This window comes from Capricornis sumatraensis, chromosome 20 (genome assembly GCF_032405125.1).
Source record: "Capricornis sumatraensis isolate serow.1 chromosome 20, serow.2, whole genome shotgun sequence".
Lineage (NCBI taxonomy): Eukaryota > Metazoa > Chordata > Mammalia > Artiodactyla > Bovidae > Capricornis > Capricornis sumatraensis.
In genome coordinates this window covers 15,653,286-15,668,552 of record NC_091088.1, presented here as the reverse complement: position 1 = coordinate 15,668,552, position 15,267 = coordinate 15,653,286, and the positions used below count along the sequence as shown (strand labels likewise).

The following is a 15,267-nucleotide window of genomic DNA, read 5'->3' as shown; positions in this document are numbered from 1 at the left end:
TCCTATACAGGAAGAAAGTAGTGAGCGATGCATTCACAAGAGCTCTTCTGGCCCAGACTCTGTGTTAACTAAGCATTTCATGTGGATGGCGAATTCTATTGATTACGAATGGATAGATGGATTAGTGTTTGGGGCGGGGGAAGTAAGAAATAAGACCAAGCACCAAGACAAAGACAGTATTGAAATCCAAGATGGAAAGTCTTTAGGGTGGCTTTCTGTTGCTATCGTCAGTGATGGAATCAATTGGCTTTCAGTAGCCCAGCCAGAGATGCCAGAAGTTCTAAAATTGGAAGGACAGTCCCTTAATAAAGAATCATCCCATTTTGAACTTTACTCTCAAGGTCCCATCCAGCCCTCATGTAAGCAAAAAAAAAGAAAAAAAAGGTGAAAAAACCCCTGAAAACATTAGTTGCTCAGTTGTGTCCAGCTCTTTGCAACCCCATGGTCTGTAGCCTGCCAGGCTCCTCTGTCCATGGAATTCTTCAGGCAAGAATACTGGAGTGAGCCGTCATTCCCTTCTCCAGGGGGTCTTCCCAACCTGAAAGCTTCTGTGTAATTCTCTGAGTAAAAAGGACCTACTGTACATAAACAGAGGGCCTTTTGTGTGATTTTAATCTACCCTGTTTCATCTTTATGCTCATGTGTACCTCCCCTTTTCTGGGATCTTGTCTACAGAATGGATTCTTAGGCCTCTTTCTTCTCCCAAATCCAATCTGATTCATTGCAAATAAGTGTAAACATCTGACTAATTCATTTTATCTTCCCCTGTAGTCATGTCTATTTATATTTTAAATATACATTATTTACTGTAAATTACTTCCCTTTTATTTCTCCTTTATAACTGTATTAAAGTCATGGTATAATACTGAGAAGTGTTTCCAAATCCCACGTGTCAGTAGTAATGTTATCTATGGATTTCATTTTGGGAGAAGAAAGGAACATTGAGATGCTCTTCACCAAGAGGTTCAAAGTCAGATGTCTTTGGGGACCAGGGAGGCCTCTGTGAGGTGACCTGGGAATGATACTACCGGTTGTGGACGCCCTACTCCACCCCAAAGTACCCAAGTTTACAAAGTGTTTAAAAATTGCTGGGCAAACCAAATGTGGCAGCTCCTCACCAAGGACTCCTAGGTAGACCTCCATTCATGAAAACGATGAGCCACTGAAAACCAGGGGATGACCAGAACCATTCCTGCTTTGCTAATCTGTCTTGAAGCAGCAGTTTTTCTCCAAAGCAGTCACCTCATGGAGCACACCTCAGCTTTTCATTCTTGGAAGACATTATTTCATTATAACAAAATGGGGCTAAACTCTACTGTTAGCAATTGCGTTTATGTGGTTGCTAGGTAACCAATTTGCCCCTTGGGTTTTAGAAGCAGCTGAGGGCACCAAATGTCACACTGTAAATCAGATTGGCAAAGGGTACACAGACATGCTTAAGAAGGGGCGTCCTCCCAAAGGGCAGATTGTAACTGGTTATTGGTGAGATTAAAATATTAGGATCTAAATTGAATTTAAACATTTGGACACACAAACAAGGAGAAGGGCACATATTATATCTAAGTTTAAAGGGAATGGGGTAAAAAAAGAAAATACAGTATTGTTTAATATAGTCTTAAATTAGGTAGTATAATTTAATTGAAAGGAGACTAAGACCCAAATTGCTTATTAATTTATTAATCATTCATGTCATTATCAGCGACAGTGATAGATGTAACTTCTGACTTCCTGCTGGCTTTTATGTGTCAAGCACAATGCTGATGCTTGACTTGGATCACAGCACCTAAACGGCACCAGTCTACACAGCGGTTAGTGTCTCGACTTCCTAAGAGGGAAAAACTCGGTGCAGGAGCCAAACTGAGTTCACCATCAAATCATGATACACAGGCCATGCTTTCTGGAAAGCATTACTGGGTTAGGTGTATTTTAGTTGCAGCAAAAGGAACTGGTCCGCAGTATTTCTGTGGGTTGACACCTGGCGGAGTTAAGGCACCCTAGATAATCACGCCCCCCTGGTGCAGGGACATGCCAGTGGCAGCTCTTTTGAGGGTGGGTCACTATTCTCTGCCCTGTTGTACAACTTATCGATAATTGGTGAGGATGAGCTTGTAGAAGACACAAAATTGAGAGGTGGTCGAACATATGGGTCAATAGGAGGCATTCTGGGAGACAGACGTTTCAGCTGAATGGATAATATCAAAACTACCAGTGATAACAACAGTGATAGTAGTGGGGTAGTTTATAGCACCAGCGTCCACAGTAACCCTCAGGGTGGCAGAAAACCAAAACTTTGATCTCAAACACCTGTGTGTGCTATGAGGAAGCATACAGCAACAAGAAAAAATGATAGCATTCGCATTCTTGGACCTCCCTCTCTTCTTTTTTTAGAAAGTCATTCCTTAGATGGCTCCTGGAGGGCCAGGACTCCTCAAGATCTTAATTGCTGGAATTAGGCTGGGTTCAGACTTGAGCTCTACTACATAACCACGTGATTAGTAAAATTTCTGAAGCTCTGTGTGCCTCTCTTTTTCTAATCCCTAAAATGGGAATGTTATTAGTGTACGTATTTCACGGGATTGCTGTGAGGAGATCATTTGTCTAAACAATTTAGTGTAATCACTACCATCATCAGTCCCAGGAATGATAGTAATAGACTGGCTTACAGTGCCAACATTTGAAATCATCTCAGGAGGCTTGAGCGGATCTCAAGTGAAGGCCACCGGTCATGCAAGGCAACATGGGCAATTTGTGGGCCAAATGGAAAGGTTAGGGATTTATGGGACCCAATTCATACCCAATTCAAGTCACTATCTAATATCTACCTACAAATCTATGTTTTCAGGGACCTATTAGCGCCTCACTGTGGTGAAGCATCAAAGGATGGGTGACATCACAGGTACGGGATGGCTTGTACATCTTTGAAGCAGTGGGAAGACACAGACTGACAAGGGATGGATACATTAGTTTATGAGGCTCTGTTCACATGCCAACTGTCCCCCTGGGAGCATCATTTACAGAATTGACATCATAACTGGTGCCCTGGTGTGGGGCCATCTGATACCCCTCCCAGCCCACAGGCTACAGGTCAAGAGATGAGAAGCCTGCCTAAGAAAGCAGACAAACTTCCTGCATCTGAATGCCAGAAAACCAAACACTCCCTCTCCCATATCTGTGTTCACTGTGAGGAAATTTACAACAAGAAAAAGGGCCGCCATGCAGACATTCCTGGATCGATTTCTTTAAAAGTCATTCCTTTTGCAGCCGTGAAGGGGGTCCCAAGATGCTCTCTAAGTTTTCTCAACTATCTGTTAATCCTTTCCAAAGAAACCCTTCTGAATTCTCCCAGCCTGAGGATGCTCCTTCCCTTCTGATTTCTTGCAGGATCTCAAGGCGGGCATTATAAGGAAGCAATTGGGAACACAGATGTTGCCTTTAGGCAGCACACAATCATAGGGAATTAAAAAGGTGCTGTATCACATACTACATTTTGGGCATTTGTTCACATTTATATCCTTTATATAAACTTGAGAATGTGTTTCAATGAATTGGGTACCGTTCTCATTTGTTTGTTCATTCTTCAACAGTGGCTATTTATTTGAATGCCTACTAGGTGCCAGGCACTATTCTAGGTAATGGTGTGAAGTCGCTCAGTCGTGTCCAGCTCTTTGCAACCCCATGGACTGTAGCCTACCAGGCTCCTCCCTCCATGGGATTCTCCAGGCAAGAGTACTGGAGTGGGTTGCCATTTCCTTCTCCAGGGGATCTTCCTGACCCAGGGATCGAACCTGGGTCTCCTGCCTTCCAGGCAGATGCTTTAACCTCTGAGCCACCAGGGAAGCCCCCTAGGTAAAAGGGGATAGAAAGGTGAGGACACACCAACAGAGTCCCTGCAATTGGAGCCCGGAGTCCAGTGGAAGAGACATAACACTAATTGATTTTACGCAAAGAAAAGTTTTAATACAAACTGAAAGTAGGGCTGGGAAGCATAGCACTTGCTTATTAGCATAAAAGGGAATCACCTCTAGAGTGTTACTAGAAGGTGTATTTGAAACTAAAAGGATAAGTAAGTAGCCAAAGGGCTGTACGTGGGGGTGTGTGGGGCTAGAAGGGATTGCAGGTTTGATTAACTACAATAACAGTCTTTTCAACCCATCATTGATAATCAGACCACTGGTTCCATTACCAGATTTATATGGGATGTTTCAGTTACCTTTTGTGTAACAAACTATCCTACAGCTTGGATGATAACAAGGCTTGTAATTACTTCCTAGGGTTTCTGTGGCTCAGAAATCCAGAAAGGGCTCAGCTGGATTGGTTCTAGGGTTCTGGCTTGGGGTCTTGGGTGCAGCTGGAGGATGGATGTAGCTGGGATGGTGGGGTGGGGACTGGCTGGCCTAGGACCACGTTCTTGCTTTCTCCATGTGGTCTTAGGGTTTCTCCATGTGGTCTCTCTGTGTGGGCTAGTTTGGGCTTCCAAACAGCATGGTGGCCCCAGTGTGGAAGGACAACAAAACTAAGATTCCCAGGGAACAAAGTGAAAGCTGCTTGGCCTTTTACAACCTTGTTTCAGAAGTCATCTGTGCATTTTACTGTGCACAAGTGAGTCCCTAGTCCACTTAGACCCAAGAAGATACGATAAAGTCCCCATAACCCTGAAAGGAGTGTCAAGGTCACACTGAAGAAGACTCCAAGAGATGGTAAATACTGTGGTCATCTTTGTAAAATGCAATACATGGGAGAAGCCAAATTCACATATTTTGGGCTAGAATTCTTCTTAAGAACTAGCTTTAGTACAGAGATTTCCACGAATTAGCTATACTTTGTATTTATTCTCCACCTCATCATTATAGAGAAAGCACATTTCAAAACACTTGACAGTTTACAAAGTGCTCTTAATTGATCATCATAATAAACTTGCTAATTATTAAGACAAAATATTATCGCCCACACTGTTTAGACAAGAAAAAAAGGCCGAACTTTTCACTAACAAAAAAGGAGCACACTCAGGGTCTGAATCCAGAATTAAGTGTTCTTTCTTCAGAAACACAACATTTTTCTGAAACATGCCACGGCAAAGAAAATCACTGTGTACAGTCTGATGATCCTCGTATACTTTTTAGGGTACAAAGCACTTGAACAGTCGGTGCCTTTGAATGTTAGCAGCATCACTTCTATGAGAATATGAAAAGCCATTGTTTTAAATAGCATCCATTATAGACCAAATAGAAAGACTATTTCCAAATTGCTCCCAACATTTTTTGTACAATCTTCTACAAATAATTAAGGGTTAGCAACTTAAAAATTAATTCCAGTGGTAGAACTATGCATCCTGCTTAATGGATACCATAAATCAATCCCAAGAGATAAAATCTATTTTAAGTACTCTAAAGAAAAGGTGCTATTTCAAAGAAGGCATTGTATTATTTCTCTCTCTTTTCAAAGTAGCAGCCCAGCCCTCATATTCCAACCTCTGAGCTACTTACAGCATCAATGGTGAATGTGTTAAAAATGCAAAAAATGTGACTTTTTTCCAAGATTCATTCCAGGCCTGCTGTAGTGGGCTGAAGAATGACAGCTCCCTAAAAGCTATGTGAGGTCCTAATCCCTGCAATCTGCGAATGCACCTTACTTTAAAAATGGGTCATTGCAGGTTTAATCAAGGTAAGTAGCTCAAAAAGACATCATCCTGGATTATCAAGGTAGACCCTAAATTCAGGGCAAGTGTCCCTAGAAGAAAAAGCAGAGGGAGATTTGAGACAGAGAGCGGTCTATGTAGGGATGTAGGCAGAGTCTTCAGTGATGGAGCCCTGAGCCAGGGCGTCCCTGGAGACGCAAAGGCTGGAAGAGGCAGGAGACGCAAAGGCTGGAAGAGGCTCCCTTGGAGCCTCCGGAGGGACTGCGGGCCTGCCTATACCTCGATTTTGGACTTCTGGCTTCCGGAACTGTTAGGGAATAAATTTCTGTTGTTGTAAACCACCAACTTTATGGTGAATTTGTTATGGCAGCCCTAAGAAATGAATGCCTAGGGAGTAAGAGGCCAGGCAGTGGGCTGCACAGTCAGTATTTCAGCAAGCCTTCTGGTGACTGTGATGCTCGCTCAAGGTTGAAAACCACCCGTCAAGGTTGAGAACCGCTGATTCATTGAATAAATGCCTCTACATATGACTGGCTAAAGACGTGGACACTTCTTTTCCCTGCATGACAGCAGAGGCCTTTCTCAATCTGTGCAGAGCCCAAGTGTGGACATTGAACACCTGGGGTAAAGTTGGAGTCTCAGAAGCGAGGTGAACTGCTCTGGGTTAGTTCTCGAAGGCTTCCTTTTGGGGGGCTTGTCTCATTTACAACAAAGATTTCTTTCGCTCTGAAGACGGACAGGGCAAAGTGCCAGGCACTGCAGTTATAGGCAGGGATAACACTTTACTCTTACCATTAAGAGTTCTGCCATCTCATTGGAGAAAGAGGATAAGAAGATATAAAGATAAACAATTCCATCTCCAGCTTCACATGGGCATAATGTCTTTGAAACACCTCTCATAACTTATCAAATAAGCAACTCTTCAGGCTACAAGTGTATCTCTAACTGAATTCCTCCTAAGCACTGGGGTGGTATTAAATCAACGCTGCCGTGCTCTCATTTCTAAAATACTAGATGCTGCTTCCCAATGAATAATGCATCCTGATTCTCTCCCATGCTCTCATTCCTTACAGATTAGTTTGCATATGAAGAATAACTAGACTTTCTAAAAGTCACATCAGAGCAGAAGAGTGTTTGCTTGTGGATACACTTTCTAGTGTGTGTTTTTTTCCCAAATTTGAGCGTTTGAGGGGACCCTGAGAGAAATCAAGATATATCACAGCCTGTGAAAGAACACACGTCGGCTCATGAGAAGTGACCCTGCCGTTCGTTGACTGAAGGGCTGAGCTTCTTGACTGGTTAAAATTCAGGACAAAGGTGCTTCCACCAGCTGTATCTCTTTAATCCAAGTGACACTTGTACCACTGTGATCCCCAGAATTCTTTGGGGACACACAACCTCCTGGGAGAGGCATGCCCCGGGAAGAAGAAGGGGGTGCCCATGGCCATGAAGGGATGTGCTAGGGGATATGATTGGGGGATTATGAACAAATGGCACCCCAAGGCTGGCACCCCAGCATAGCGTCAAGGCTCAGGCTTCAGACACCAGGCTGCTCAGACTCTGAGCCCTGCGTCTCCACCCACTGGCTGTGTGACACTCTCAGAGCTTCAGTTTCCTCAGCTGTTACATGGGGCAATAGTAGGGGCAACCTCTGAAGGTCATAGTAAGGATTAGTCAAAACACAGAACTTCCTCATAACAAAGCCTGGCAGTCGATCTATGTTATTTCTTTTTTCCCTCCCTTCCGCCTCCACCATCCTCTACTTATCATCATCGCCATTGCCTCTTCTTCATCGCCATCATCACTCATGGTGTGACTCATCTCAAGAGCCTCCCCGTGCGCGACTAGCACGCCTCTCACTTTGCCAGCAGGTGAGGATTAGAGAGCGCTCACGTGAAGCCCCTAAGAAAGGGCTTGACTCTTCACAGACACTCAATAAAAAGGGCAGCTGTGATTAAAAAAATAACTATGACCTGACACAGAGGAGATGGGTTAGAAGGGAGGAGACGAGCAAAACAGCAGAGGAAGAAGGGGCCTGGGCTCCTTCTGCGTCTCCTGAAGATGACAGATGGGAATTGGCTGGCGTGTGACAGATGAAGACCACTGGTCCACTTATGCCGTAACCAGACACTGCACGCAGTGTTTATCCTTCTTGCCGTGGTCCAGTGAGGTAGAGAATGGATCACCCATTTTACCGATCAGGAAATGGACCTTCAAAATGGTAACACTGGGAATTCCCTGGCTCTCCTGTGGTCAGGACTGTGCTTTCACTGCCGAGGGCCTGGCTTTGATCCCTAGTCAGGGAACGAAGATCCCACAAGTCATGTAGTGCAGCCAAGCAAAACAAGTTTGGCTGATTTAATTAATAATCTCTTACTTACTCTGTTGGTTTTCCATGTGGAAACCGTTTGGAATTCTTGCTCCAGCTGACCTCAACTTCTAATAACTACAAGGTTCCTACTTCATTGCATCAACAGCGGCAGCCTGCTAGTACTACTGACGTAGGCCTATACTCTGTCATCTTCGACCAGTGATGGGGCTGAAAGGAAACTCTGGGAGGACGCTTCAATGTGGGAGGGCTGGGGAGAGGGTCTTCCAGAAGAGTAAACCATCACACCCTAACTCACACCCCAAGCCTTCAGGAGGTCAAGCTTTGCAGCTGTTGGTACTGGCAGGGGAAGGAAGTCACTCTGAAAGAAAGTAACTTCTATCAAACCTTCCGGGGGTCACTGCTGGAGGGGGTGGCGATGTACCTGCCGTGCAGAACTCGGGTCCCTAGCTGGTCGTTGGGGTCATGGGCATTTGCTGTCCTTTCACTTTTTCTCTTGTGGCATGCATACAGTTCATCAGCAAAGCTGGCCGCTCTGCCTCCCAAAGACATGCAGAGCCGCCCCGTCACTCACCGCCACCATGGCGCCCGCCCCGGCTGGATTCACCAGTCTGCCCAAACAGCCTCCTCACTGTTCCCTTACATTTCCCTCCACGTCAGTCTCTTTCCCAGACCCCAGCCAGGGAGGCCCTGCAAACTGACAGTCAGGCTGTGGCACTCTGCTGCTCGGAGTCCTCACTGGCTCGCCTTTCTGTGTGCGTAACCCTGGCTCCTTACAATGCCTTACGGGTGGAGAGCATCTGCGCCCCCGACTTCTCCCAGACCCCTCCACTCCACCCTCCCTGCCTTCTTATAGCCCCTTTCCAACAAGCCAGCATGCCCATGCCTCAGGACCTTTGTGCAAACCACTTCCTCTAGTACTACTGACATAGGTCTATATTCTGGAATGCTCTTCCTCCAGTGACAGATGTCACTCACCCCTTTCAGGCTACGCTCACGTCCTGCTTACCCAAAACACCCTCCTTGACTACTCTGTTGAAAATGTCCCACCGCCGTCCTTACACCAGCACCGTGCACCCACTTTCAGGCTGGTTTTCTCTTGAACTCTCATCACCTAATATACTCCACACCTTATTGCTGTTGTTGTTTTCTTGCTAAGTTGTCTCTGAGTTTTTGTGATCCCATGGACTGTAGCCCACCAGGCTCCTCTGTCTGTGGGATTTTTCAGGCAAGAGTGGGTTACCATTCCCTCCTTCAGGGAATCTTCCTGACCCAGGGGCGGAACCCATGTCTTATACATTGTCAGGCAGATTCTTTACCACTGCTGCTGCTGCTAAGTCACTTCAGTCGTGTCTGACTCTGTGTGACCCCATAGACGGCAGCCCACCAGGCTCCCCCGTCCCTGGGATTTTTCCAGGCAAGAACACTGGAGTGGGTTGCCATTTCCTTCTTCAATGCATGAAAGTGAAAAGCGAAAGTGAACTCGCTGTCGTGTTCGACTCTTAGCGACCCCATGGACTGCAGCCCACCAGGCTCCTCCGTCCATGGGATTTTCCAGGCAAGAGCGCTGGAGTGGGGTGCCATTGCCACTGAGCCACCAGCAAAGATCACATCTTCTCATGTACCTTGTTCATTGTTTGTCTTCTTCCACTAGAGGGCGACCTCTACTCCATGTGGTCTGAAGCCCAGCATTAACACGTATTTGTTGAATGAATGAATGCATACATTCAGCATGATGCCTGGACTTGAGGGGAGACATCACTGCTGTCACAGGCTTGCACCCTCTCCACACAAAACTCTGGGCCAGGGAACAGCGGCCTAGCAGCACCCTGGTTCCCAGTGGATGCAGCATTCCAGTAAACATGAACCTTGCCTTCGAGTCACAGCGTCTGGCAGTGGCTCCTAGCAGGAGCCCCGGGCAGGATTCTCATGCCACCTCCAGAAAAAGAATTGCTTTGGCTCAGTCCTGAGCCCATCATTCATCATCATCGTAAACCAACATGTATGCTTGGAAAGTTCCCCCAGCAGTAACTGCATGTTCCCACAGCCCCTCCCAAAGGCGAGGATAATATTCCCATGAGAACACTTCCTTTCCCAGACTACAGAAGCCAGCGCAGAGCCAAATGCTCTTGCCCACCCAGAGGCAGCATTTCCATGGGCACCACTTGCCGTCACCTTAGCACCAGCTCTGGATGACCTGTCTCAGGAAATATCACCAGGTGTATCCCTGGGGTCACACTTTGAGTATCTGTGATGCTCTGATTTTGCCTTATGTCCTATATATGTATTTTTTTCTAGTTGGAATTTTCTCTGGCTCTTGAAAGGGTTGTGGCCCAGGCCTGGGCACCACTCTCCATCCAGGCCAGCCAGGGATCATTTCTCCACCTTCCCCTGACCCAGATGCCCTCCTGTCCTTGAGGGCCAACTCCAGCTCCCCTCCTTCTAGAAGCTTTCTCCCGCCTACACTGAGCTTTTCGTTTTTCTATTTCTAACATAATTTAAAGATGGCACCAATAATTTGTGTGTAATTGCAGAAGCTCTTACACTGCTATTCTTTTACGTATGCAGCGTCTGTCTTTGAGCCAGGCTGTATTTCTGGCCTCTTTTGTTGTTTTATATCTCAACTGAGGGCCTAGTCTGGGGGTGCTGTGGTCCTGTGTGAGGGCCTGAACCCATTCAGTGACAACGGCCAAGCGATTCCAGAGCACATGTCTAAGGCAAGGTGAGCCTTCCTGTGAAGTCCTTGCTGTGAATTCTTGAGAAACAGCTTCAGAGCTCCAGCAGGGGAACCATGACGACGATAACTGAGGCTCTAGAATCTAACTTGGTTCTCTAAAATCCATGAAATAGCATTCAGAATCCTAGCTCATTGCTGTAAAGCACTTACTCACTCACGGTGATTTTAAGAACGCTCATAAATAATACATAATATAAATTATAGGTAATAACTAGCATTCGTTTAATACTTCTACCTTATTAAAAACTGTGCTAAGTGGCCTTTGAGATAGAAGCTGCTGTTGAACTTCCTCCGTGCACCCATTCTGTAGATGAGGAAGCCAAGGCTTGCAAAGGGCCAGAGGTTACTAGGCAGTAGAATCGGGATGGGAATTCAGGCTGTTGAAGTCATTCAAAGAAGAAAATAAAAGCAATATGCTTAGGGGTGTACGTGAGTAGGGGGCGTTTTTCGGTTCTCACAATAGTTAGGGATGTTAGTGGGAGATAGCAATGGACACCAGGCATCCTGTGGTCCATGGGGCCTTATACCATAAAGAATTTCCCACACAAATGTTGGAGGACCCCGGTGGCCAGACTCTGGTGGGAATAATACAGCTCTCATCTATTTATGCCCATCTGAGTCTTGCACTTGCCTCAAATCTCACAGGTGGACCCCAAACACTCTGGCACACACTCTGCATTCCATCGGGATGCAGACACTGGGTCAACAGAGCAGGGCTTTTTAATTTGTACCAAAACCTACCATTCTGGAAAATCACATAACTGATAGGGCCTCTGAGTGTCATTTGAGTGACCGGGAAAAACAGACCTGTGGCCATCTGCATCTGTAGCTGATGCTTTTGTGGTGACTGAGCTCGGGGAAGGCTTCTCCCCTTGGACAAACTTTGTTATCTCTCCAGGGTGGTCACACCTGAGTATTTACATATTAACTTAGACATTCTATTATTTTTCCTTTATATTTATTATACTTTAAGTTCATCATTAAAAAAAACATGTGGAAATGGGTTGAGACTTTTATGAATGTCACAGAGGGGTACTAAAGAATATCTTAGGTATTTATTAGTTTCTCAGGGCCCCTGGGGTCAGATGCAGAAAAGGCCACTCCCATCCTGGGGGTTCTGTCCCCACACATCCAGCCCCACAAGCAGGTGCCACTGCATGATTTGAGTTAGGAGTGAAATCTTCTGCAAGTGAAGAAGAGCAAGCTGGGTGCAGTCTGCTAAGAGCCAGGTCACTGATCAGCCCGGGGTGAGCTCTGGTGGGTTTTCCTGGTACCTGCTCAGCAGCAGGTGGTGAGAGCAGATCACCCTTGCTTCAGGGACCCCTGCGAGGTGCCCTCTCCACCAGAGGGAGGATTGTCTGTGTTCTGAGAACCCCAGCAGGCTGCAAGAGCCCAGAGCTGTGGAGCTGGACAGGGAAGGTATGCATGACCCAGCTTGTCACCACAGTGCCTGGAGGGCACACGAGTTCCCTGGCTTTTATCACTTAAGAGAAGCCAGCTGGAAATAGATCTGCTGGCACTTCCATCTTGGACTTCCAGCCTCCAGAGCCACAGGAAATAGATCTTGTTGCTTACGCCACTCAATCTATGGTATTTTGTTATAGGAGCCTGAGCTAGGACAGCAGTTGTGCAATTCTGAGATGAGGAGGAAGCCCCAGCTAGAAGCAAGTGGAAAGGAAAGTACACGGGGAATGAAGATCCCCATGGATCATGGCCGCATGCTGGCTGTGGTCACCCAGCGCGCTGTGGTTACCACTCTGGAGGGCCAAAAGGAAAGCTGGCCTTTCAGACAATTCCTCCAGACCCTGGCAGGGTGAGCCCGCGGTGTGAGCTCCTTGAGAGGGAAGCTGCAGTGAGATGGAGAAAACTCTCCACCAAGAAGAAAATACAAAACAGAGGCTGATCCATATACATGCACACAGAAATCTGCTTAGATAATTGTCTACAAAGACATTCACTGAGCTGTTAATAGCTGTCATTCCTGAGTGGCATGGTGATTTCATGTTAGTATTGCTTATCTGACGTCTAAATTTCTACAACACAAATAAGGACTTTCTAATAATATTTTCCTTTAATTAAAAGATAAAAAGCAATCTAGGTGATGCCCAAGTTTGAGAACCAGGTCACAGAACACAGTTTTCTTAACTTTTCAAGCATTAGAATCAATGGAGACAGTCTGATATCTGGGTGTGGCTGTCAGAGAAGTGGGGGGTGGGGGGTGAGCTAATAAGTCTTGGAGTTGGGGGTCCTATTAAGTGACTGCTAACAGTTCCTGTTGGTGATGTTCATTGTGGGAATAGTAATTCCTGATCACATCTCAAAATCACACACTACCTTCAGGCAAACTAAAAATCTTTGTGGCTGTTCTCATGGATAAAATGAATATATTCATCATGGCGATGGGACATAAAATCCACTGTACCAGGCTACTGCCTCCCAAGTATGTATGTAGATTTTGGGATACACGGGGCTTCAGAACCTAGTTCCTGGCTTGAAATCAATGTCCACTGGCCTGCTGGGAGACCAGAAGGCCGCTCAGAGCCCTCATATCTATCTCTGAGCCCACAGACATCACCTGCTTGAAACCGTGTGAAAGGACTTAGTCCGTGGCAAGTGTTTTAGCTTCAAACCAAGTATCTGAAAATGTTTTGGAGTGCTCTAGGTTTCCTGTATCCCAACTCAGTCACACATGGCCTGTTATCATGAGCCGGAACTCAGAGTGAAATTTGATGGGAAAATTACAAGCATAGCTAAAGGTTTAGAAAATGTCCCAGCTGCCAGCCTCAGATAGAGGCTCCTTCCAGCAAAGTTGACTTTCTTATCACAGAAAAAGGATAAACAAACAGCCATGCTCAGATCCTATTAGTCAAAGCATCACAGAGAGACTCCAGACTTTGATGTCATAGTATCTCGACTAGTATCTGACTTCAGTGTGTGTGTGTGTGTGCATGTGTGTGTGTGTGTGTGTGTGTGTGTGTGTGTTGGGGGTGTTTGCCACACCTTCGACAAACAGTTCTTGGGCCGCAGCAGGGGGTCCCAGAATTCAACTCAGTTCTGACCCTGTCCACCGAGAGACAGCATCTCATTCCACAGGTTGAAGGAGCAGATTTATGAAACTGCTTCCTCCCCCAGTTGCAAACCTAAGTTGCTACCTGTACTTCTGATCAACAGGCTATTAATCAGAGGTTCCCATGATCCTCTCCTTGGGTTCAATTAATTTGTTAGAGCAGTTCACAGAATCCAGAGAAACAGTTACTTGATCACAGTTTATTGTAAAAGGTTGTAACTCAGGAACAGACAGACAGAAAAGATGCAAAGGGAAGGTGCAAGGTGCGGGGAAAGGGCGTGGCCTTCCCGCGCTCTGAGAGGGCGCCCTTTCCCCACACCTCCCCCTGTTTTATGTACTGACTGGTTAAATCATTGCCCACTGTGATTGGATTCCATCTCCAGCTGCCCTCCCCTCTCCAGAGGTCAGAGGGTGGCACTGAAAATTCCAACCTTCTAGTCACAGGGCTGGCTCCACTGTTAACTAGGTCTCATTTTTAGGAGCTGTCCCAAAGTCACCTCCTGTACATGACAAAAGACACCTCGATCACTCTCAACACTTAGGAAGTTCCAAGGGACTGGGGAGCTATGAGCCAGGAACCTCAGAGGAAGACCCAATATATATGAGGAAAATATTGTGGTCATCCAGATAATAACATGTATATTTTTCTTATATATCGCAATTCAGTACCCTGTCTGAAACCAGATGCGCGAGGCAAGGTTCCTGATGGATTTGGGGCCCAAGTCATCTTTCCCTGCTGGGTGGATCTGGATGACTTAGTTCTCAAACTCAGGCCCACTGAGGGGAAACTACAAACACTACAGATTGCCAGGCCCTACCCGCTGAAGACCTTAATTCAGGAAGTTCCACTGGAGTCCATAGGCATTCAGGAAAAATCACTCTAGAATAGCAACAAGCTAAGTGACACCATGAGGAAGTGACTGGATAAGAAGTCCCAAAGCTGAGACTTTCCCTTGATGAGTCAGTATTTCGCAGAGGAAAAGCAAAGTGGGGGAGGGGGAAGAATGTGCTGGATTATAAAAGACGTAAGGGATGGAAGAGTCAGAGCCATGTGTGGAACCGACTAGATCTCAGTTTAGATGCGACAGTTAAGCGTAAAGAACATTTTTGGGTCAACTGGGGAAAATTTTTTTTAAAAATTTACTTCCTTTTAAAAAACTGGAGATTGTTAACTGAGAGAAATAGGTTTGAAAATAACATGCATGGTACTATCACACTTGGGTTAAAATGGATAAAAAATATATATTTGCCTGGAAAAATAGGTCATACAATAAGGTGCTAAGATTGTTAGTCTCTGGGTAGGATGACCATGATGTTTTCAATGTTCTTATTTTTGCTTATCTGACTTTTCTAGATTTCTAAATAAAAGGCTCATGTGATGATTTTGTAACAATGTAATGTTTTATTAAACAATAAGAGGCCATCTGGGTGATTCTGATGCATATCCACCCTTGAGAACAAGCTCTTCCAGCAGTGCTTTCCTGACTTATCTGAGCAAC

The 15,267-nt window shown here is 45.8% G+C and overlaps 1 protein-coding gene and 1 non-coding gene across 2 annotated transcripts in view; both read right to left on the bottom strand.

Annotated features, from left to right (window-relative positions):
- The window catches only part of CDH13 (cadherin 13), a 1,023,138-nt gene that overhangs the window by 303,613 nt on the left and 704,258 nt on the right, over positions 1-15,267 (bottom strand). The window lies entirely within an intron of this gene.
- On the bottom strand, positions 3,764-3,836 carry TRNAS-GGA (transfer RNA serine (anticodon GGA)). The gene has a single exon. It is a non-coding gene; the product is annotated as a tRNA-Ser (tRNA).